This window comes from Melospiza melodia, chromosome 2 (assembly GCF_035770615.1).
Source record: "Melospiza melodia melodia isolate bMelMel2 chromosome 2, bMelMel2.pri, whole genome shotgun sequence".
In the NCBI taxonomy this organism is placed as follows: domain Eukaryota; kingdom Metazoa; phylum Chordata; class Aves; order Passeriformes; family Passerellidae; genus Melospiza; species Melospiza melodia.
In genome coordinates, this window is record NC_086195.1 from 97127006 (window position 1) to 97150343 (window position 23338).

Sequence of the window (23338 nt, forward strand, 5' to 3'; positions counted from 1 at the left end):
ATTACACACACTGTGATTTCATGAACTAGTCTTTATGGTTACATTGTTAAATAGAAAAAGGCAGGGGATGATTTCTGGCCTCTGGATGCTAAGTGGTAGCCCCACCTGTGTCAGATTGCTCTGGAGAGATCTGAGTGCTCCGAGTCAGAGCCATGGGATGAACAGCCATGAAGCAGCAGCTGATTGGGATTTTGTGACCACATTCATCTTCAGTTCTGGCTCCTCAGTACAAGAGAGACATGAACATACTGCAAGGACTCCAGTTAGAGGCTACCAGAGATGATGAAGGGGACGGACTATCTGTCCAGTGGGGAAAGGCTGAGACAACTTTTTAGCCTGAGAAATAAAAGGCTCAGGGGAGATCTCACTGTGGCCAAGAAGGCAAATATCATTCTTACTTCTATCAGAAATAGTGTGGTCAGCAGGGCAGTGGTGGTACTTGTACTCGGGCACTGGTGAGGCCACACTTCAAATCCTGTGCTCAGTTTGGCACACCTAACCACAAGAAAGACAGAGAGGTGCTGGAAGGTATCCAGAGATAGTAAAGCTAGTCCTCTTTTGAGGAGCAGCTGAGGGAGTTCAGCCCGGAGAAAAGGAGGCTCAAGGGGGACATTATCACCGTCTAGGACTGCCTGAAGGAAGGTTGTAGCCAGGTGCAGGTTGGTCGTCTCTATCAAATAAAACACTATAGAAAAAGAGGAAATGGCCTCATATTGCACCAGGGAAGGTGGATTGGATATTAGTCAGAGTAACTTTGCTGTAAAAGTTGCCAAGTGTTTGTACAGGCTGCCCAGAGATGTGGTTCACTCACAACTCCTGGAATTATTTTAAAGATGTGGTACACAGGAGCATGATTTAGTGCTGGACTGGACCATATTAGGTTTATGGTTAGATTCAATTATCTTAAAGGTCTTTCCCAATCAAAATGATTTTATGATTCTATAACAAATAATATCTGTAAACTACTGAGGGGAGGGTGTAAAGAGAAGGGAGCCAGACCCTTTTCAGTGGTGCCCTGTGACAGGACCAGATGCAAAACCAGAAGCTTCCATTTTGTTCTAACACTGACTTAGACAGAGAGAAATATGGGACAGGACGGGTAGGGCAGGGTGAGGAGGGCAGCGTGTGAAGGGAAGAGAATAGAAATTATTAAAAATGATCAAACGCCCCTTATTAGTTTACTGTTTCACTTGCATCTTAGGTATGTTGCATTTGTCATCATTAAGCAGGTATGTTCACTAGTGATAAAACACGTTCAAGCAGTTTCAGATTCTACATTATACTCATCTATTTTCCAAGCCCTAACCTGTGATATAAAGGCAATTGTGGGTTTTTGGATTATATAAAATGGGAATGATTTTTCTAATTACTTCTAGACGTATCTACACATACTTTTGTATGAGCAGTGCAGCATGATTTACAAGGGGTCAACTGGAATGACAAAAAGGACAGAAACTACTTATACCAGATGTTCTGTTGAGAGATAGACTAGTTCAGAAATACTGCTGAAATGGAAGAAAACATTGAGCTACTAAAAACCAAAGTATCTGAAAATTCTTATAAATTCAATCCTATATTGCTGTCCACACAAAAATTTAATCAGTATTTTTTGTTGTTGGTTTTATTTTTAAATGCCAGAAAAAATAGTTTTCAGAGCTTTAGTTCAGTCTTTCTTCTGAAACCTCTGTCTAATATTACACATGTAAAATCTTCAAGCTATGATTTAAATAAGAATTTATGCTTCTGTCTAGGGAATATTATTTGAAAAAAAAGATGCCCCATATATATCTAATGCACTCTAATTAAGTACAATGAACATATACAGTACCAAAGTCTTATGAACTAAATAAGGATTTTATACTAGACTGTGCAAACTAACTTTTTTTTTTTTTTGTCAATATCATTCCATGAAAAAAAACCAACCAGGAAGTAAGGAATTTTGTTTCAAGAAAATGTCACAAGAATTTATGGTGCTGCTATGTTTCAATCAGCTCAGGAGTTAGCAACATACAATCTTTTCATCTACTGCAACCAGCCTGGCACAGATCAAAACAACTGAAGAAGAAATGCAGGGTACAAAAAACTTCTTGTAGGAATTAATTTAATAACAAATGATACATTATAGAGCTTTATTAAATATTGTAATAAAATCTTTGGATAGGTGAAAGACAGATCCCAAGGGTAGTACAACCAGCAATCATAGAAAACAAACTAAAACAAATAGTGTTTTATGTTTCCAGCTCAAAACCTTTGCATTTACATAAAGGAAAACTTATTTTAAGATCTAGATCTTCATAAACAGATACTTCAAGGACCATATTTAAATTATAAACTCTGCTAATATAAAAAGCTATTATTTATTCTTGAACTATTTATGTGCACTAAAGTTCTGTAGCTGCATTTCTGAGGGCACATCGGCATTATATCCAAAGATGTATGTCTACCTTGCTCACAGCCTCTCTAGATCAGACCGTCTGTGTTTTACCACTTGAGATACCCCATAAAATGTTTAATTTACTGCATAAATTAAAGTATTTCTTCTTTTTGTGGGATAAAAAGGTCATTTCGAGCTTCATGGTGCTATCAGGAAAACAGGAAAACACCTTGTATCATAAAGGATATTTGAACACACCAAGAATGTTTCAACACTGCCTGAGCCCTGAAAAATTGGAAGGAGACAAACTATTTGCAGTTTTACTCATGCTGCTTAATGAGCGAGTGCTTGTGTAAAGATGGGTGTGGGTAAAATTAGAGGAAATTGGGTAGTTATATTCTCATCTTTACAGAAGTTATAACAGCATGGAAATTACAGGATTAAATGCAGTTATTACTCCCTGGATAGAATGTGGTTGACTTACCTGAAACTTACCCCACAATGATTCCCCACACACCCAACCTGCATCCATAAGCATTATGCTAAGGGGAAGAAATGGAGAGTGGAGAGGAGTCCAGGCTCTGGTGGAATCACTGAAGGAAGGGGAACTTGGTGATACATTTAGCTGAACAAACAAGTGGCAGACTTCAGCTGGGGAAGAGAGGGAGAGAGATGTCTTGCTGCTGAACCAGCAGCTGTGGTGAAAACGCTCTCCTCGGATGAATCCATTATAACCCAGTTGTAACTAACAAACACCTCCACCCCAAAGTTACTCACCCCCAAGGTATGACCACCCTTCACTGAGGAAGTGTCTGTCTTCTATTGGCTGTACATTCAAGAGAGAAGCAGGAGAATTTTGTAACAATCAGTAACAAAGGTAGATATCGACAGTCACTCAAGCTAAACATACAGAAATAGTATAAAATGAAACTAGAAATGAGGACAAGTTAGGGAAGACTCCACCGTAACTTCTGGGACCAGTCAACAAGCTGAAGCTGACTTCTCCATAAACAGCTCTATTGAGTAAGATCCATACTCTGAAAGTACTAATCAGTGCACTAATTCTCAAGCTGTCTTTGACTGGTGACTGAAGCTTGTCTGTGCATTGCTTAAAAAAAATTATGTTAACAAGCTAATAAAAAGGTTTCATTGAGGTATAATTCCCTTAACTTAATGCATAACCATATTTGTACACAGTATAATTTTCAGCATTAATCCATTATCCCCGGAGGGAAAATGAGCCAGGGTATTTTTAAAATATTTATATTCACTGCATCAAGCACTTCTGCAATAATCTGGCAATTCAAATAATATTCAATAGATTAATTTTTATTTAAAATGATAGCATAAATCTCATCTGAGATAAAAATTATTAGAAACCAGAAAGGAATAAATTATACCCTTTTTTTTTCAAAAGTTATCATTGCAATTTATTCTGGGTGGGAATTTAGAAAATATTTGTTTTGCTGAGTAGTCTCTTTTTGATAAAGTAATTAATATTACACTGCAGCTATCAACTCAACAGAGTCGCTCGGATGTATGTTAAAATATACTTATATTTCTGTTTGACTACCATTTAAATTGCCATCTATACAAGAAACAATCTACCTCTGAAAGTAAACATCACTTCCAGATAAAGACATTTTGCTGGAAGGCCCAATATCATTTGGCATTTTGAAGCACAAAACCCTAGGCTTCCTGATGCTCTGGATTTTATACAAGTTTACATGGTATTCTGTGAAAAGGAAAGATTTAGTTATTTTAAGAGCCTGAAATGCAGTATTTTTTTTTTAATAAAATTTTCTGTCTAATTTATCTGAAGCATTATTTGATAAGCTTCACAAATTTTACTAAAGATTCTTGCTGCTCTTCTTGAAAGTACATATGTCAGAGGGTACATCCATTCATGACATCATTGAGAATAACTATGATGAAGACCACCTGAACAAATATCTGAGGACCAATTTCAAGAAAAATTAAAGACATCTGATAATGACATGGATTCATGAGGTCTAAGCAAACTACATAAAGGATAAGAGTTACTTTTAATAGCAAATGCACAGTTTCCAGTTAACTATTTCTGTCTATGTACAAATAATCTGATTCATTCTAGGGACTGACATTTAAAAAAAAAAAATTAAAAATCTGAAGAGGTGAATTTGTCGCAGACATTTGTTAAATTGTTATGAAATATTTGCTATCCGTGAGCCAGAGTTGCTCTTTTCTGAAGAATAAGGGCATTCATTAATCAGTGGAGTTCCCATTGTCTTACCTGGTACATCTCATCAATGTCAGAAAAATTGAGGAGCTGCATTTTTGGGGGTGTTTTTTGGTAACAATTCTGCAGTCCTGGTCTTGAAGGATATAGTGCTCCATTTTTAAATAGTTAAGTGAGTCATGCCCAGTCCTCAATCCACAAAAGTGATTTTCTCTTATAAAAGTACTTTTTCCTCATGTGCATAACCAGGTCAGGTAAATTCTACAGTGTAGGGCCAATTCCTGACTTAAATATTCTAGTATGACTCCAGTTGATACAATTGAGAGTGGCACACATATCATTCAGCATGGCAGAAATTTCCTTACTTTTTAAATCTGTAGTTGGGAGAATCAAATTTGTAATATCTAGTGATGTGTTCAGACAAACATTGACCCTCTGAATAGAAAATATTTGCTTTTTTTTAAAAAAAAGGTTTTTTCTTTTGTTTTTGATGTTGTTGCTGATGCTGCTGGTGTGGAATGATTACTTGACTTGAATCCCTGGTATATCATTCTTCCTCACTCCTTTAGAGGCTAATTCCATACATCACAATTTATACAAATACTACATTTTTGCAGCACAAGTACTAAATGATGGTTTTCGAATTGCAGTAATGTATCATGTGAACCAATGTGCTTTATTTCTTGTTAATAGAATAGAAACAAGAATAAAGAAAATTGTTTGACTGATTTCTTTGCTTTCTTCATTATAGCTACTAATGTACATATGAAGTATCTTATTAAATTTATTCTGAGATTTTTTTATTATACATCTGAAATCATACCCAGATTTGATGCTTTGGATATCAGTTGATGCAAAGTACCAGATGCAAATCATAAATTAATTTATCTTCATATCCAAAAATGTGTTAAAGTTTTTATTAGGCAGTGAAGAGATTCACAGACTTAATTATTCAAAGGCATACTCTTCTTCCATAGGTTTACATTTGCTGTAAAAGGGCAGAGCAGTCGCTTTAACTTAAAACCAATTTTTGATCCAACTCTCATGAAGACAATCTTTCTGCCTTTGCTTCTTTCAATGTTTTCTGTACTAGTACAATAGTTTTTCATATTCAGTTACAGAAAAAGAATCAAAAAGCTTTAAGATCAGGAATTGACACTAGTGGGTGCTCTTAATTCATGGTACTTCAGAAAACAATTATTCTGGGGAAAAAAAAGTAAAAAGAGAAATTAATATCACAGGAAAAAATACTATGAGTAAATACTAAAGAGTGATACATGTTTTGTGTTAAAACACAGGAGGCTGAGAACATGAAATGTTAGTTTATCTCCACTTTCTTCATAATGGTTCATTATGCACATGCCAATGTGAATATTTTTGTCTGTATATCACTGTCAGAAGAAAACTAAATCGAGAGAAGGGAGCAATTGGGTAACTTTTGAGACAGGAAATAAAGGAGAGAAAAAACATTGTAACCTGTTATGCCAGGATCCAAAGGTTAGGAAGAAATAGCAGGGGGCGGTCCTTCCTTTGCAGTGAGAAATTATATTAGCTTCATTTGAGCACCTTGATCAAAGCAATAGTACGACAGCAAGGGAAGAACCGCAAAAATACTCCACTTCCCATTTTAATGTCCCTCCACAACTCTTGAATAATCATAGTTTAAAATTAAGAAATTTGTCTACAGAATTTCTTCACTATATATGTTCTTCTTGCCTTCACAAACATAAATTTTCTTTCATGTTTTCTCCAAGATGGCCTCAGAAACTGTTTATAGATTTGGTAGAGGAATCTAATCTCTACCCTGAACTATGCTGAAATTCAGCCTTTATCTGTTATCACGTTTGGACTTTACTTCAGCCTCTGAGATTGTATCTTCCTTTAACAAAATATTTTACTTACTCTCAGTAAGAGGAGAGATATGAATCTACTGGACAGCAATAGGCCACTGAGATGAATAAGGAAGCGGAGCACCTCAAATATGAGGAAAGGCTGAGAGAAGTGGGACTGCTTATCCTGGAGAAGAGCAGCCCTAAAGGGATGGCATGCAAGTATGTAAATATCTGATGGGAGGATGTAAAGAGGACAGAGCTAGACTCTTTTCAGTGGTGCCCAGTGACAGGATGAGAGGCAATAGGTAAAAACAGAAAAGCTTGAGGATCTGCCTGAAATGCAGGGAACACTTTTTTACTGTGGGGATGACTGAAAAGTAAGGCAAGTTGCCCAGGGATATTGTGGAGTTTTCATCCTTGGAGATATTCAAAAGCTGCCTGCAGATGATCCTTGGCAAACAGCTCTACGTGACCTCATTTGAGCCAGGGTGTTGAACAAGATGCCCTCCAGAGGCACTTTCCAACCTCAACCCTTCAGTACTTCTGTGATTCCCAGAATTATTCAGCTACATTTATATAGTGGAGATGAGCATCAAATTCACGTTTTGCTACAAGAGTGACTTTGAAGGTATTCACTGCTGCTTTTAATGAGAGGCATATATTACATAGAACTTTGAATGAAGGTTAATAGTGCAAAAGTACATGCCAGCATATATAACTATTACTGCTATTGTTGTAGAAAATGCTAATCCTATTGAATCTTTTCAACTTGAAAAAAATTGCAGTGGAAAATTAGTTTTTTCATGGGCTTTCTTGCTTTGTTGTAACTAGAACACTGCCTTGACTTACTGATCAAAAATACCATATTAAAAATAAGAATTCTCTGGTTTGCTTTATACCAAGGGAATTTGGGCTGGTATAAAATAGATTACATTATGTAAATGAACTGCTGTGCAAGTAATGCTGCTTAATTAAATTTGTAACTATAAAATATAATTGTTTAAATAAACACATCTATCTAAGTGTTGATTATAAAATAACACCAATAAAAAATCACCTCTCAAAATTTTTAACACTTTATTCTTTGATAAACTAGCATTTTTCTTTTTAGCTATTTTTTTCATAGAACAGAAATTTCTTTGATGGTCATGTGGAAAGGCTTTGATGAAGTTTTTACTTATGTTACATTTTGAGGGGAAGGCAATAGGTTGGATTTGAATGAGGTGGGTAGATACACAGTTAAACCTCTGTGAAGTCATATTGGCTCTCTCATGGTGTCATCTGAAGAAATAGAAATTTATTGAATAAATATTAAAAGGTTATGCTGTATACTGGAACAAAGTTAGAATTAATGCATTCTGCATTGTTTCTAATAAAGAACTTCTTTTGCACTACCCTGAAATTCCATTTTTTTCATTCTGAATAAGTAGAGAAGAAAATTACACATTAATTAAGATATTCCCTTGTTGACTTTCTTGTACTATTGCAGTATTTTTATAGGCTGCTTCTTCAATTACCTTCTGGGATGTTTCTTATTTAGATGGGATCCTGCAGGGCTCACTGCTGAGATTGTTTGGCTCTGCAGAAATTCACATCATCTTTAAAAACCAACTATTTAGATTCACTTTTTCTAGCAAACAAGGGAAGTAGATGAGGGCTTGCACCTAGCTAGGTCCCATCACAGTATGCTTGAACTGCAGTTTCTCTTGACTAGACACAGCATTAAATGAGTCTCTAAGTGAAATGCTGTTGTCTGCTGTTCCTGGTACGGTGTTTCAGAAATCTGGCTTCAAAGAGCTTGCAGGAAGCTCTATCAAAAGTCAGGAGGAATTTACTTCCTTTCTATTGATTCAGGTTTGACATTATCACAATTCAGGAAAGAATGTAATTTAACTAGTTATTTAATATGGTCTGCCTGCTACAATCTGTATCACAAGTTTCAATTACTGGTAACACTGACTTGACTTTCTGGATTTTTTCTTTTTTTCTGGGAGAAACAAGGCCTTAACTATTAAAAATTCTGTATCATTGGTATTCGTGCTGTGCAATTGAGTTCTGAACCAACTATCGGTGTGCAAGAAATAGTTACAAATATCTGTATAACATATAATCAATATTTACATCCATAAAAATTTTTACTTCTATATTTCTTTAAAATATTAAAAATGCTTTTAAGCTGTCATATTTATTTAGTGATTTATACTTTTAGGTGAACCTCAGTGTCAGTACAAAAGATTGTTTTTCAGTACTTCAATTCCTTTTCTTTCACTTGTTGCTTGATTTATCAGAATATCTTAAATTTATGTTCGTTTCTAACATAGCTTTCTGTATCCCTTTGGTATACATTTGATTTATCCCTTGCAATGTATCATGCAGAGGTTTCAGTCTATTTTGCCATCATATGTTTCGTGGGTTCATGTGGGTGGTTAGGTTTCTTTGCTAATACACCATAGTATTTAAAATTTATATTAATTAACTTACCTTTCAGACACCACGTATTTTTGAAATACATTACTTGGGTAATTTTTCCAAATATTCTCAAATATGCTATGTTAGTTTTTGGGTTTGTTTTAAACTAAGCTTTGCAATGCACTTATGAATTGCTAATTTCACATGATGAATTCAAGGAGAGCCAGCTACTAAAATAATTTCAGAAAATTCTGAACATAAACCTTGGACCTATTAAAGTTAACCTGAATTTTATCCTTTTACTTTTCATTTTTAAATTTAAATTTTAATTCAAAGTCATTATGTTCTGGGTGTTTGCCATTGTCATAGTACGTTGCATCACGGAGAAAATTATGGCCCCATAAATCAAATCAAACCACTAAATGCCTCCCCCCTCCCTCCAAAACCTGTTCATGTAATTTGCATAAGTATGAAGAAAAATAATCAAATCAACATCTAAAATGAAATTTAGGCTTGGTTTCCCATAACATATTAACACATCATCAATTTTTCCTTACTTTGATTGTCACTGAACTCCAGGACGCTATAGAATTGACTTGCATATATTTGCATACAGGCATTGCTTAACTTAACTAATGCCCACACTGAGCATTACTAAAGTGTCTAGGCAAGCCATTAGAACTTTTTGCCATTTTCTGAAGTTATAGATTTTTTTTGCATAAAAATAACAAAAAACTACTCCCAGTCCTCACCAGTAAAACAATTCTAATTGACTTACAGGCCAATTTCTGTATGAGGAATCATTACACTGCCATTTAAACAATTATTTTCCTTTTTGTTTTAAGACTATCTAGGCTTTGTCCTGCGAAGATTGTGAAGACATAATACTTAGTTTTTCTTTAAGATGAAAATTTAAGAGAATAGTCCATTATAGCCAAAAGGTGTAAGTATTTGTTATTTATTACTGCAAATAGAGACTTAAATGATTCTTTGAGGAAATCAATTACCTAATCAGATTAGAACTTTATTACTCAGCCAATTTAATCTTAGATTAAAATAGCTACAGGTTTGATTTGTCCTTTTTTCAATCCATAACATATGTCTCATTTCAGTACTTGGTTATTTGAGAAGGGTTGGATTGTTGGGAGTTTTTCGTTTGTTATTTTGTTTGGGAGGTTTTGTGTGAGTTTTTTATTTGTTAGGTTTTCTATTTTTTTCAGGTTTTGGTTATTTTTTTAAGCTAGCCATAATCATCTATGAAGATTTTTGCTTGATTTTATTTGAAAATTGAAGGATGTTTAAAATTACAGCTTTAGGGGAATAATCAGGAAACAATAGGTATTTTCTGTGATCTGTTTTCTATAGTTACTTGGTTCTGCGTTAAAATCCTGTTCTTAAGCTTATATAGAAAAGAAAAGATAAAATAAATTCCACATGATGTTATGTGCTGAGCAAGTTAATGCAAGTCTGAATTAAATATCTTAATTTCTGTGATACAATTCAGAATAAGCATTTTATATTCTTCCTATGCTTAAAAGATCTACAATGAAAAAATCCGAATAAGACAGAAGTCACCCCCCTGCATGCACTCAAAGTATGTTAACATGGTACTCACTGGGTGCACCATATGCGTTATATTCAATGGAACCACTGGTGATGGGGCGGATGATTATGTTGGCTTTTGCAGTTTTAGCAGGCATGTGAAAAACAAGTATCTTGCATACAAAAAATAAGAAAATCTTTTAGACAATAACTTAAGAATGAAACTCCATGAATACACAAGAGATCCAATCCCATTCATGATTCCATTGAAGTCAGGAGAACAGAAAATATCTGACAAATTCAGTACGCAAAACAAAATATAACTTGTTTCTAATACTCAAAGATGATATTAAAGTGTAAGAGATGCAAAATGTCAAAAAATTGACTAAGATTTATTTCTTATTACATGTCATCATTTCAATTGTATCAACATTAGATCCAATTCCAGTTTAGTTGTGACAGTTGACCATTCTCAGATTATTTACTATCCTTTAAGTTTCATGCTCTGTGCCCAAATTTCTGTGATTAAGAGTTTTTCTTGCTATTAATTGGGTCTACTTAGACTTCACAAAAATTAGTTGTGTCTGTAATTTCAATTTTTTTCTTTTTGATTATCAAGCGTAACATTCCTGAGAATAGCCACAGTTTTCTAATTGTTCCTTATAGCCACTCAAGTACTGAATTATTGTGAGGAAGACATGGTGCTTGGTGATCTAATCTATTTTTTTTCCTCTTTTTTTAATAGTATCTTTGTAAAGTAATAGCTTTTGGTTTTATTATAGTTACTACATGTCTATGAGGATGGGAGCAGTCTCCAACCTCCTTTCCTCACGTTTTTAACTAGTGAATTTGGTTCACTATTGTGTAAACTCAGTAGAAACAAGTGTATTAACTGAGATATTTCCTTCTGCCTTTGTATCTGAAAAGTGATCTTCACTTTTCCTCATTATTTCTTTGCAAGACAAGGCAGAAAAATTCTCCAGTTCTAGCATCTAAAATGTTGAGGGCAACTATTGATCATTTTTGTGAGGTATTCATAGTATTCAGAAAGAACAAAAATTGTTTCAGGGCAGGCAGTTTTAAATAAGGGTTATTTAAGTACGGTCACAAGAAATTGCCTCTATAATATATGTTATGTAGCTAAATGTGTCCTGTGCCAAGCAGATGGCATGAAGCTGAGGACTGCAGTTCAAATGCTTACGGGATGAGACAAAATCCAGAGGGATTCTCATAGGCCTCGGGAGTGCACCCTTGTGAACCTCGTGAAGTTCAACCAGGCCAAGTGCAAGATCTTGCACCTGGGTCATGGTGACTCCCAAATATCATCACAGACTGGGGCATTTATTGATTGAAAGCAACCTTGCTGATAAGAACTTGAAAGCACTGGTGGATGAAAAACTGAGCATGCACCAGCAATGAACTGGCAGCTAAGAAAACCAATTTTATCCTGAGCTGCATAAAGAGATGCGTGGCCAGAAGGCCAAAGAAAGCAATTCTCTCTCTCTCCTCCCATGATACCCCCTCTTAAATGTGGTGTTGAGCTCTGGGATCCCCATCAGAAAGACGCTGACATGTTGGAGCAGGTCCAGGGGGGAGCTGCAAAGACAGACAGAAGAATCAAACACCTCTCTTATGAGAAAAAGGCTAAGAAAGCTGGGTTCTTCAGCCTGTAGAAAAGAAGGCTCTGTCTTATTGCAGCCTTTCAGTAATTGGGCTTGTAAAAACAGTGGGGAGAGACATTTTACCAAGAATGCAGCCATATGACAAGGGAAACAGTTTTGAGCTGAAAGAGGGTGTGTCCTGGTTTCTGCTGGGATAGATTTGGCTTAAGGAAATAATTCTTTGTAGTCAGGTTGGTACGACAATGGAACAGGCTGCCCAGAGAAGTTGTGGGCACCTCATGAGGAAGTGTTGAAAGACAGGTTGGAGGGTCCTTTGAGCAACCTTAGCTAGAGCAAGATACTGTGGGCAGGGGAGCTGAAGTAGCTGTTTTGGAGATCCCTTTCTAATTAAAGTAGTCTATGATTCTGTGATCCTATGGGGAGCAGGAAAAAGGTGTAACTGAATAAAAAAACCCACTCACAAACAATCAAACCAATCCACCCCCATTCAATACTTCAGATTTTATCCAAAATCTTTGAGCACTGATATTCAAAATGGTAGAAACAGCTGTGTATCTGTGTCTGCTTACTATTCATAGTGAATGAAACCTAGGAATGTTCATGCATTTTCTTCTAACATACAAGTCATTAATCACCTAATTGTTGATGTTATGCCTTCTCAAAGTTTCATGCCACAAATCTGTGAAATCTCTCATGTACCAGCCTAGACAAACAAATTTATTTCTGTTTTAACTCTCTTATTTCTTGGCTCCTTCTTGGTTTTCAAGTCTACAGAATCTATCAGCTTGGTTCTACTCTGGTCTTTAGGTTAAGTTTCATTTTACAGACAAAAAGAGATAGTAATTCAATACCTTGATTGTCTTCTGACAAAAGGAAAAGAACTACAGTCCACAGTATCTTACTAAAACAACCACAGACACACTTTTGATTTTATTAAGAGCTACAGTTATTTATTTGTTGGAAGAGGAATTAAACCTAAAATATAACTAAAAAAATAATGAATGTAAAGTCAACAAGCAATAATGTGAAGAACATTTACATACATTTTACCTTTGCTTGGTTATTTTTTGTTACGAAAATATCTTACAATAAAAGCACACTGCATAATGTGCACATTGCTGAAAAGAGGCAATTCTCACTTCCTAATTAGTTACCCAGGCACACATACTCACACACACATACATGGGCCAACTGCAGAAAATAAAGGCTTTATCAACAGGGCTGGATAAAGGCTCACCTACAATATGAGTCTAGAGCATGAGTCTGAGGAGTTGAATGTCAGTCCTGGGCCCACAGATGGGGGTGCCAGGTGAGGGTCATTGCAGACACACATTGCAGAGGACAAACAAATAGGTTTTGCTGAATGTCGTTTCACCTCTGTACAGTGAACTATAACAATTAAGAATATAAGCAGTCAGAAGTTGCCAGAGGGGTTGGACTTTAGCCTTTATATCCAAGGTAATATTTGATGCCTCACAAAATAGGGCATGCTCAGCAGGTTGTACAAAATTACTTTGCAGCTGTAATGATGCAGCCAGTAACACTGAACTTTGATGCTGAAATGCTTTGTTCTGTTTTCAATGCTTTGTGCTCTTTCTTCCTAATGCAAACAACCTCAACTATTACTACTTTTTATATTCACTGTTATGATGAACAAGAGAAAAATAAAATGAGAGGAATTTGGAAAGGCTCCAGTCAAATGAGGTTTGCAAATAATAATATCTTAATTTGAACTTTTCTAAAATTTCATGTCTCTAACTCTGCTCATGCTTACTATTTTGCAGTATTTTGTAAAGTGTTCTACTAAGTAACCACCTGACGGTACCCAGTTTTAAGGCTTAGCCCACTTGAAAAGTTTTAATTTTTTAAAATCTATTATAAATTTGCTCATGACACTTCTGTCATGGGGGCATTGTTCTGCAAAACAACAACAAAAATGGTATCTTACTGAGGTTCTGGAGAGAGGGCACATCTAAAAGTAATTGTCTAAATTATCTTTCTTTTCTTTAAGGTTTTTGATCACAGTGCAACTCAGGTGGAAAAATCTTCTGACCATATAAAAGATACAGTTATTAAAACACTTTTAGTCTGACTTCATAAATTTTTTTAAGTCTCTGTAAGCAAAAAACAGAACAGACTTAGCTGTCCAGAGCAGATGAGCAGGCAACATTTCAGGGACAGGTGGAAATACTTCACTTTCAGCAGGCTCATACAGTGGTCATTTCTAGCTGGACAATCTCAAATACAAAAATATATAAGTATGTGAACATTTTTGCTGCTGAAGAACTTTGCAACAATGGCCTGAACACTTACACTGAGCACTTCTCTTCAGAATTTTTTTTTAATTAATACTTTTCTTAAAGAAAAAAGATCAAGTTATCAGTACTCTTAGAATTGGCAAATATGAACCTTTAACAATAATTGCAGAATTCCACTGAAAGATGACTGTGTGAGCCAGGGCAAGTCTCTGAGATTGTTTCTGCAGCAATTACTCAGTGCTCAATAAAGAAGGGCAATTACTGATAAAACTCCTTCTTCCTAATAACATACACACTTATTGTTCTTGCTGATTTCCAGAATTAACAGCCTTTCACAAGTCTCTCAACTAGCTGGCTTTATCTTGTGCATGTATTTAACTAGAGGCCATGATGAGAATGCAGCAAATAAGTATGTAAAGAATGCTTGTCATCATGTATTTCTTCCTACACTTCTTTATTCCTTAGTCAGCATATGTTATTCTTACAGGTCTTAAAGGGTTTTCATTAAAATAGAGAGACAATGGTTCATTTTTCTGAGGTGTTTGCTGAGTTTTTCTATTAAACAGGTGGGAAAGATGGAGTTAATATGATGCATGTTATTATTAAATGTTGAAATTGTTATGTGTGACTTTTGCACAAGATCATGGAATCATAGAATGGCTGGGTTTGGAAGGGACCTTACAGATCGTCTGGTTCCAACCCCCATGCAGTGGGCAGGGATGCATCTCACTACACCCGATTACTCAGAACTGCATCCAGCCTGGTCTTGAACACAGCCTGGGATGGACCATCCTCAATGTTCCCAGGCAATTTATGCCACCACCCTCACAATAAAGAATTTTTTCCTAATCAAATCTATACCTACTCTTTCAGTTTAAACCCATCCCCTCCTGTCCTGTCACTACACACTTTTGTAAATAGTCTCTGTCCCTCTTTCCTGTAAGGAAAGGTAATGGAAGACTGCAATGAGGTCACCCTGAAGTCTCTTTTCCAGTCTGAGAAATGCCATTTCTCTCAGCCTTTCCTCATAGGAGATGTTCTCCATCTCTCTGATCAACTTGGAAACCATCATCTGGACTTGCTGTAACAGCTCCATGTCCTCCCTGCACTGGGACCCCAGAGCATGGTACAGCGCTGCAGGTGGGTTCTCACCAGAGCACAGGGGCAGAATCCCCTCCCTGGCCCTGCTGCCCACACTGCTTTGGACGCAGCCCAGGACACATCTGGCTTTCTGTTCTGGGCAGTGAGTGCACATGGCTGGGTCATGTCCAGCCTCTCACCCAGCAGCACCCCAAGTCCTTCTCGGCAGGGCTGCTCTCCATCTGTGCATCCCCAGCCTGTGCTGACACTGGTGCTTGCCCCAGCCCAGGTGCAGCACCTTGCACTTGGTCCTGTTAAACCTCACGAGATTCCCATGCACCCTCATGTTGAGCTTGTCCACATCCCTCTGAATAGCATCCTGTTCTTCATGTGTGTCAACTTCACTGCTCATCTTGGTGTTATCTGCAAATTTTCTGAGGATACACTCGATCCCACTGCCCTTGTCACCAATGAAGATGTTAAAAAGTGCCAGTCCCAATACAAACATCTGCAAAACATCACTTGTCACTGGTGTTCACTGGGACTCTGAGCCATTGACCACTACCCTTGGATGTGACTGTCCAACTAATTCTTTGCCTACCAAACAGTCCACACATCAAATCCATTTCTCTCCAGTCCTGCAGCTCATGAATAGTGGTTGTAGCCTTCTAGAAGCTGGTTTTTTGACCCAGAACCACATTGCAAATCCAACTTTTCAATTCCCAGATATAAAGAGTCGTTAATATATATTTAACAGAAGGAAAACATTGTCACTTTCATGTTTTGTTGAGAAAGTAATTTTTATAAGGTTAGGGATTCTTGAGGAGAAAAAAACCAACAAAACAAACCCATACTGCAGATTACTAATGTGTGCCACAGGCATCTAATTCTTCTTTCTGCCATTTGTGCATCTCTGATAGTACCTGACAATGGATTGATGACATTTCTTCTCATCTATGTAGAATTGTCTCTAATCTTGCAGTAAAATGTATTATATCACTTATAATCAACGGCAGGAGTCAGGGATTTTCCCCTGCCTTGTATTATTATTATTTATTTACCTAATATATAAACTAATGGTCTGTGAGAAACAAGCTCTCTGGGAGTATTGCATGAAGTTAAACCAGATTTCTGAACGGCGTGGACACTACTAGAATTAAAGAGACAATACTATTTACCACAAGGTTCAATACAAAGATTATATAAGGCTAAATGGGATTTATAAATTGTTGAATGCATTACAGAATTTTTTCAATATTTTTTGAATACTAGAAAAAACTTTAAGTAGTGCATGAAATAAAAAATGTAGAAAATAACAAGAGTTGTCACAGCATAGTTTAAGAAAGTGAAATTGAGAAGCATATATGGGAGGATATCTATTTCAACAAGACTATAACATTGCATAATGTTTAGGAACAATTGCAATTTTAATAATTAGGTTCCATGAGGAAAAGCTGGCTCCTTATTATTACAGTGAATTAAGACAATAACAAATATCCAAACCTATTATTTAAAAATTGAACATGTAGAACACAAAAAATCACATTTTTGAAAAAGAAAAAATAATCTGCATAATTAAGAGAGAATTCTTACATCGTTTTTCAGACTATCTTAGTAGACATTTTAGAGTTTCATCAGCCATTCAAGAGATGTAGGAAATGTTTGCACTTCTCATAAAATCTCTGTTCTATCTTGAGCCAGAATCCAGAATGCCAGGTTGGCATAAAATTGTATAAACAGCCATAATTCTGAGAGATGCTATGATTAAAATATCCTTACAAATATTTGTGATTATTTTGTCTATTTACAAATTGGAAAGATTTCAAAGTATTTATTCTTCATGCTTCTCAGTCCTAGTAATGGGAGAAATGTTAATAGATAAGCCTCTTTGACCTAGCAGCTTTTCAGTTAGCTCTATAAAGTCATTGAAACAAATTTTTCCTTACTTTAAGTATCCAAACTGGGATTTTAATGTACTTGTGCTAAGAGAAGAAGCATATATCTGCTTCAAGATCCAAATTTGACAGAGATATGTGTTGATTTATACAAGAGAACAGCTATTTTTTTCTTTATTTTTTCCTACAGGAAAAATACCTGGGCATCTGTCATTTCATCTTGAAAGCTGTGATCATCTAAATCCTATTTAAAATATACTACAATCTATTAATTTATTTTGGAATACTGTTTATTCTGAGAAAAATAGCAAAGCAAACAATTTTTTTCTCTATAAATAAATTTTGCAATAAAAATATAAAAAATGCTTCATTTTTTTTCAGCATCTTGTTTTGATAATTATTTTTTAATGCCAGTAAACACAGGGAAAGGTAAGAAGTTGGGTTAAGTATAAAGTCAAACAGCTTCTATGAAGCAGAGTTCATTAGTTGCAGTTAGTTCTTTAGAAATACCAATAAAATCTAATTTAAACTTTAACAAAAATTTGTAGTTGAAACTTTCTAAGTACTTACATAATAAAAAAAACTTTTAATTAAGAAAACTTTTTAATTATAAAAATTGTTAATCATGACATAAGTACAAAAACAGAGATGGGGTTATTAATTTCAGTCTTTAAAGATGTGAAGAACTGCGGCAAAAACACTGGGTAGTGTTGCCCTTTCTTATGTGGCTTATGCGAATACTCACTCATTTTTCTACTGCATGCACCATTTGGTGCTACATGCATCTAACTGCAACTTTAAAGAAAATATTTTCATGGGAAATTCAGTGTTTCTCTATTCACAGGACAATTTATTTTACTTTTTCTTTAAAGAATTTATCCTCCTCTGATAAACTGTTTGCCTGCCTTGCCTTTCATCCAGCAGGACTTTTGTAAAATTTTGTTGTTATTAATATTAATAATAACAATATTAATAATAGTAATAATGTCTTTTAGCTGAGGAATTTTAGAAATACACTCAGTCTGAAAACAAAATTGACATCATGAGCACCTTTTCAACCTTGAGAAATCCAGAGCTCCAGATCTGTTTAACTTTTACATTTGATTTGCACTATCTGCACTACTTTTTACATGTTTGTGCTACAGTGAGATCCATTGCCATTACTATACAGCTTGGATACCAAACTTGCACTGCAACTGCTGCAGCTTAAAACCAGAAGTGCTCTTTCTCAGACCGTAAACATTCTTTAGCACTCTCTTAAAGAAGTGCTTTTTAAATTAGACTAGGATGAAACAAACCAAACAGAGAAAAACAAATATGGAATTTTAGCAGAAATTAATTTTGGAACGTTTGGAGGAGGGGTAGGAACCCTTCCCCCAGTGATAAAAGAGTAGCTCACAGGAAGTTTTGCAGCAGGCCCTATGGGGAACTTTTCAGTCCTGTGAACTTGGCACCTTTTGAAACTTAGAAAAAAAAAAGGCCGAAAGTGCCATATGCTGTCTGCTTCTACAGGTGAGGAGTCACTGTCCTTTGGGACCTGCCAGTCCCTTATGTTATGACGGCAACTTGAAATCAATGCATGGATTTCTATGCCATTGGAGAAGTAAAATTTCCAGAGCATTACCAAAATATGTAAGATAAAAATGAACAAGATGAGCTACTACTTGGACTGGGCTGGGTTCATTTTGACACTGTTTCTCTGCTGTATGATCTGTGGCTTGCACATCAGAAAGATAAAAAGTCTTTCTGATTGCTCCTCAAGCATCAGAACAAATTGAAAATGGAAAGAAGTAGACTTGTTATTGATTCTTTAAAAAGGAATTTTAACTAGGTCAAAGACAGATAAGAGACTGAAAGCACTGAAAGAAGGCATACAAGCATTTTTAAGGATCTTCTTTTCTCCTTGATGGGTAAAACTGTAGGTGTTAATTTCCTTTATTAAATTGGGCATTAACCTTTATTCCCCAACATGCACTTATTTACCTGAGAGACTTTAGTAAAATTTATCTGCATGGGTTTTCAGTTCAATGATGCAAAGTGACTGAACTAAATTTTCTCATGAAACACTGTCATAAATCTACAGTAATTTTAGAGTGCTCTATCCAGTACTTGCAGTTCTATAATGGAAGTTCTCTTAAAATTGCCTCAATTAATTTTTCATGTGGAATGAATTAGCACCTCAAAAGATTTAAGAATGGGGTTTTTTATTTAGTTTATTCCTTAAATATCCTCATTTCAAGTACTTTAAGTCAAATCTGTTGAAACTATGAAATGTGACAAAACTTTAGATCTGTTACATAAATTTACATCTGATTATGATGATGTATGGTCTGATTCTCCAAATGTCCAACTGAAAGATGTCAGTCATCTGTGGAAAAGGAGATAGAAAATTTACAGAGATTATGGGAGCACAGGTCATTGCTGTCACTGGGCACCAATGGAATGAGGCTGGTTCTGTCTTCATTGCAACTTCCCCTCAGGTATTTTTTTACATTGAGAACATCTTGTACCCTTCTCTTCTCTGGGCTACACAGTCCCTGTCCTTTAACTTTTCCCCATAGAAGAATGTTCTAGTCCCTTAGTCATCTTGAAGGCTCATTGTTGATGTCCTCATGTCTCTTGCACTGAGGAGCCCAGAACTGGTCATAACACCCAAATGCAGCCTCAAGAGTGCTGAGGGAGGAGAAGGATCACCTCACATGCTCTGCTGTGAGGTGATATTCTTAAAGCAGTGCCATACCTTTATTTGCATCAAGGGCATATTGCTGACTCTTGTTCAAGTTGTTGTCCAGAGTGGCCCCCAGGTCCTTTTCTGCCAGGCTACTTTCCTGCTGGGTGGTCCTGGTTTGTTCCCATACATGAGATTATTCGTCTGCACATGCAGGACTTTACACTATCCCTTGGTTGAATTTCATGAGATTCCTGTCAGCCTGTTTTTTCAGCCTGTGGAGGTCATTCTGAGTGATAGCACAACTCCCTGCATATCAGCCATTCCTCCCAGTTTCCTGTCATCCTCAGAAAACTTGTTGAGGGTGCACTCTGCCCGATGATTCAGACCATTAATGAAGACCATAAAATCTTAGAATCATTAAATTTGGAAAATGTGCCTAAAATCAAGGAATGGAGTCTAAAAATCTAACACTGCCAAGTCCACCACTGAACTGTGTTCCCAAATGCCACATCCACAAGTTTTTTGGATTCTTCCAGGGATGGTGATTCCACCACTTCCCCAGACAGCCTGTTCTAATGCCCGACCATCATATTGGCGAAGGATTTTTTTTCTAATATGGAATTTCAACATTTGCATGTACAACCTGAGGCCATTTCCTCTTGTTCTGCCCCTTATTATGAGGGAGAAGATGCTCACTACAACCTCCTTTCAGACAGATGCAGAGACCAAGAACATCTTCCTTGAACTGCCTTTTCTCCAAGCTAAACAACCACAGCTCCCTCAGCCAGCTCCTCGCCAGGCTTGTGCTCCAGACCCTCCACCAACTGCATTGCCCTTCCCTGGACTTGCTTCATCTCCTCAAAGTCTTGCTTTTTGTAAGGGGCCCAAAACAACACAGGGCTTGAGGTGCAGCCTCACCAGTGCTGAGTGCAGAGGGACAATCACTGCCCTGGTCCTGCTGGCCACACTGTTGCCGACAGAGGCCAGGATGCCACTGGCATCCTTAAAGAGGATCGGACCCAGTATTGACACCTTGGGTACGCCTGTATTAACCAGCCTCCAACCAGACCTTGTGTCACTGATCAGCAGCTCCTGGGCCCATGCTAGGTCTCCATGTTAGGTTTTGAGTATAACAGGCAATCCAATGTATTATTACAGCAATTTATGTAGATAAATTTATGCAAAAACTTCACGTTAATTCTGAACTTATGTCATGGAATGGATAATATAGATATAATTAAAACCATGGATAATAATTTTCTGTTGCTAAAAAACTTAATGAGATTCATCCATTTCATTTTACTGACAGTTGATTATAGTGGGAGCATGTACTTTTGTTAGTTTTCATGAGATTATTTGTGAACCTACGTATGCACAGTTATAATTCATCTCTAAGTTACCAAAACCTAAATTAGATAGTATTTTTTAATAATATTTAGCTAAATTTGGTTGGATTTTTCAGAACTATTCATCATCAGTACTATGCATCCACAAAAGCCAATATGATTGAATGGGTTTTTTTGCATTAAACAGTGCAATGCCTGTTCCACTTAAAGTTTTATGTCCTGCTATGTCTTGGGGGATTAATGCATTCACAGTTCAAATTTGCTTCTCTGACACAGTAGGAATGTTCATTTCTGGTGTTTCTGCTTTTTGTTAACAAAGCATGAAATAAACAAACAATCAAACAAACACGCCCCCCATGATTCTTATCACTAATTAACTAGATGTGGTAAAATGCTACAGATTTTATTTACGTCACTCTCACCAGGACAAAAAAGACTATATTTTGTAAGAACTGTTCTTTTTTTTTTTTTTTTTACCTACCTGAGCAATATGTAACCAAGAAACAAAGAATAAGAAAAAATAAAGAACATTTATAAGTAATTGTGTAAAAATTTTGTGCTACATAGAAATTGTAGTTGACACAAAAACACAATAAGAAGAATAAATTGTATTGATCATATGAAGACACATGCAGCTATCTTTCTAGCTATCAATGCAACAGCTATGCAAGTGTTTATTTGTACCAGTATTTATTAATTCACACTTGTAATCATGGTAATTTGATGACTCAAAGAACCCTTAGTTCATCCCAAAATGATAGACATAAATTTTCCTTTCCTTTCTTCCCCTACAGAAAAGCTTCAGTACACAGAGTGAATAATTGAGATGGGTGAGCATTTCTGTGCTAGATATTCCACAAAACCCATAATCTCACATAGTGTTACCATAAAAAGCTGTAATTTGTGATTTTTTTAAAATCACATTGCTTTAAGAAATTTTGAGTCATCTGTTGGTCTGATAAATTTAAGGAGAAAATTATAATACTTAGGAGGTTTTCATTGGGAAGTTTTTTTTAATTTGATCATAGTTTTGTTCTCTGCAGTATAATGCTGAAGAGGATTCTACTTTGTGCCTCATCAGAGAAGCCTGAGATTCCCTGTTGGTTTCAGACAATATTTTTAAAAATATTTTTCTTTATTTTGAAAATAATTAGGTCTCTTCAGACCAGTTTTACAGATATTGTGGGTCAAGATGAATCACATATTCTGTGGAATCTCTTCAGATGGAAGACTGAAACCACCTCTGACAAAATTAACTATATAATCTCAGCAAATATATAGCTAATCATAGATTTATAGAAAACTTCAGGGTAGAAAACATCTTTTAAGATCAAAAAGTCCAAGCATTAACCTTGCCCTTCCAAGTCCACAACTAAATCAAATCCCTAGGAACTATATCTGTTCACCTTTTAAATACCTCTGGGGATGGTAACAACAAGTTTGTGGTTTTCAGCTGTGAAACACAGCCTGCCTTTATTGAGCATCATAACCCTAAGTAAAATTGTACTGTTTTATTTTGTGTTGCACCAGATAAACTCTAGGAATAGGGTCAAAAATTCTAAGAAAATCCCATATTGAGAGGAAATCTTACTTCCTCTCACAGGCTTGGGCCTAAGTGGTGCAGTTTGACAGAGTGAAAGTACTTAGCGTAGCATTTAGCAACTTAGGTTGCTTGGACTTTAGGAGTTGTGATTATCCCAAGTAACCTGGGAAAAGTCTAGGACTCAGATATCTAATTCCTCAGGAAACTCAGTTTATTATAAAACAATGTCTGGCTTTATTCACTGTTGCAAGAATCCTAAAGATGTAAGCCAAATTTCACAATGCATAAGTTCTCATTTGTATATGAGACTGACTATTTTGGATTTTCCCGATATATATAGGAATAACAATAAACTTCAGGAAGGATTTAGACTGCTGCCTGCTATTTCTACTCAAACTATGACCTAGACCATGTACATTTCAACTTTCAGTTTAGATACATAAAATTTTATCACAGGAAGACATCGTGCTTATGTACTTGCCCTCCAACACCATCTGAAATCCATCACATGTGATATGATTAGATTATATTACTATGATGTGATTGTC